The following is a 2,695-nucleotide window of genomic DNA, read 5'->3' as shown; positions in this document are numbered from 1 at the left end:
TTTGGTAGGTAAGAAGTGAAGATGTGTTTTGCTGCAAATGCAAATTATGCCGGCAGATTGTCAGATGCTTACAGGAAGTATACCTGATCTACGGGAAGATAAGGAAGCGTACGTGGGGCGACACCGGGAGGGAGATGAGACGTGATGTTCTGTAAACTATGTTAAAGTTAGCAGGAACATTTTGTGGTTTAAGTGATGTAAGCTGTACTTTGTCTATTTTGCAAAAGAGGGGGCTTTGTTATTGTACCCATATAAAACCTTTGTCTAATCATCGTGAGTTCAGTTCGATTGCTGACTTTGCCCAGCTTCGGACTCCACGCGTGTTATCAATAAATCTTTGTTTTGATCACATCTTCCGGACCAGAGTTGTTATTTGCTTGTGAGCCCTCCGTACTCCTTTTCTCCAACTTTTGAACCTTAACATTGCACAGAGAAGATAATGTAGTAAATGTTTTTGAACATTGGTAACAGTAAACTTCATAATCATTATGCAAATATTTACTCTGTGAATGGTACTCATGTCCATTGACCAGTGGTTGTTGATCAATGCTCATAAGAATTTGCATATTAATGATGAAGAAATTGACCTCACAGCCCATTGTTCATTCATTGGGCCGGTTTCAGTCGTTATCCAAATGTACTGTTTACAAGATTAACGTAAAAGCAGGAATCAAGATGTAACAGTTTATTTGTAACATGGAATCGTTTCTGAGTGGAGTATGAACTGAGATTACTCAAACTCTTTCACAGATGAAGTTCTCTTTCATGTGTCTGCGTTCATGCTTAATATGATCACATGATTGTGAAAAGGTTTTGTCACAGTGTCTGCACTTGTATGGTTTCTCTCATGTGTGGACTCGTTTATGCTTTTCAAGCTGACGTGCACTGATGAAGGATGACCCACACTGATCGCAGACATGCTTTTTAACGCCACTGTGAAGGAGTTCATATTGTTTGAAGTCCTTTGAAGTGGTGAAGCCTCTCCCGCATTCTTTACAGTAGTTCATTTTGTCTCCAGTGTGTCTACGTTGATGTATTTTCAGAGTCCTTCAATGACTTAAAGTTTTTCCACAAAGGTCACAACAAAAGTCTTTCCCACAGCGATGACAGGGTTGAGAACTTGATCCATCTGTGTCGCTCTGCTTCTAAACAAAAACACAAAGACAGTGTAAGTCAGTCCTTCAACATTTTATCCTGAACGTCACCTGAAATAAAGAGCATCTCTGTTAATAGACCTCTCTGCATCGAATCATATCTGTTATTAATTTCTGTCTCTCTTCCACAGCATGTCTTTCATCCTGTTTCCTTCTTCACCCCAACCGGTCGCAGCAGATGGCCGCCCCTCCCTGAGCCTGGTTCTGCCGGAGGTTTCTTCCTGTTAAAAGGGAGTTTTTCCTTCGAACTGTCGCCAAAGTGCTTGCTCATAGGGGTCATATGATATGATTGTTGGGGTTTTCTCTGTATTTATTATTGTGCGATCTATTGTACAATATAAAGCGCCTTGAGGCGACTTTTGTTGTGATTTGGCGCTATATAAATAAAATTGAATTGAATTGAATTGAATCTGCCAAAGTCCAATTACATTTTACTGTTTACATTATCACACTAAGCTCAATTTAATATGCTATAAAAATGATAAGGGTAAAAACATTAAAGTAATACTAGTTTAATGCTACAATAACAATAACACAATTCTCAAACACTATCCCTAAAAACCTGTGATTAGAGTCTGAATAATCATTCAGAGCTGCCTTTCCATGCAGTAGAATTGCTAACATGCTAACACACTTTGATGAGCAGAGATGTTTCAAACAGTCGGGCTGACAAGATAAAAATATAAATACATACCTCACAGTAACTGCACTTGTAGAGTCTTTCTGGTGTGGATCTGTTGGTGTCGTCTCAGGTAACGTGGAGATTTAAAAGTCTTCTCACACAGGTCACATTTATAAGGTCGTTCCTCAGTGTGGGTAAACATGTGACGTCGTAACTCTGTGTTTGTAGTAAACTGTTTACCACACTGATCACAGCTGTACACATCATGTCCGGTGTGAATGCGTAGGTGTGTATTTCGGCTCCCTATCCGGCTGAAAGTTTTTCCACAGACGTCACAGCTGTACGCCTTAATTCCAGAGTGGGTAACTAGATGACTCTGTAAGCTGTTTCTGTGAGTAAAAGCTCTGCCACACTGATCACAGGTGTACGCTTTAACTCCACTGTGGAGGAGTTTGTGTGTTTTAAGTGTGAAATGTGCGTAAAAGACTTTCCACACTCGTCACAGCTGAATGGTCTCTCTCCACTGTGGATGAGTTGGTGTGCTTTTAAGTTTCCAGACGTGGTAAAAGACTTTCCACAGTCTCCACAGCTGAATGGTCTCTCTCCAGTGTGGATGAGTTGGTGTGATTTTAATGTTCGAGAGTGGGTAAAAGACTTTCCACAGTCTCCACAGCTGAACGGTCTCTCTCCAGTGTGGATTGGTTGGTGTCTTTTTAAGCTTCCAGAGTGGGTAAAAGACTTTCCACACTCGTCACAGCTGAATGGTCTCTCTCCAGTGTGGATCAGTTGGTGTGTTTTTAAGTATCCAGACTGCGTAAAAGACTTTCCACAGTCTCCACAGCTGAACGGTCTCTCTCCAGTGTGGATTAGTTGGTGTGTTTTAAGTTTCCAGAGAGGGTAAAAGACTTCCACAGTCTCC

The 2,695-nt window shown here is 41.0% G+C and overlaps 1 long non-coding RNA gene across 1 annotated transcript; it reads right to left on the bottom strand.

Annotated features, from left to right (window-relative positions):
• Positions 1-839: 839 nt before the first annotated feature.
• Positions 840-2,123, bottom strand: LOC109199820 (uncharacterized). The gene is made up of 2 exons (XR_002060116.2): positions 1,849-2,123; positions 840-1,145 (listed from the first exon to the last, which is right to left on the bottom strand). It is a non-coding gene; the product is annotated as an uncharacterized LOC109199820 (long non-coding RNA).
• Between the last annotated feature and the right edge of the window lie 572 nt (positions 2,124-2,695).

The sequence above is a fragment of the Oreochromis niloticus genome, unplaced genomic scaffold (genome assembly GCF_001858045.2).
Source record: "Oreochromis niloticus isolate F11D_XX unplaced genomic scaffold, O_niloticus_UMD_NMBU tig00000457_pilon, whole genome shotgun sequence".
Lineage (NCBI taxonomy): Eukaryota > Metazoa > Chordata > Actinopteri > Cichliformes > Cichlidae > Oreochromis > Oreochromis niloticus.
This window is presented reverse-complemented; position numbering and strand designations above follow the sequence as displayed.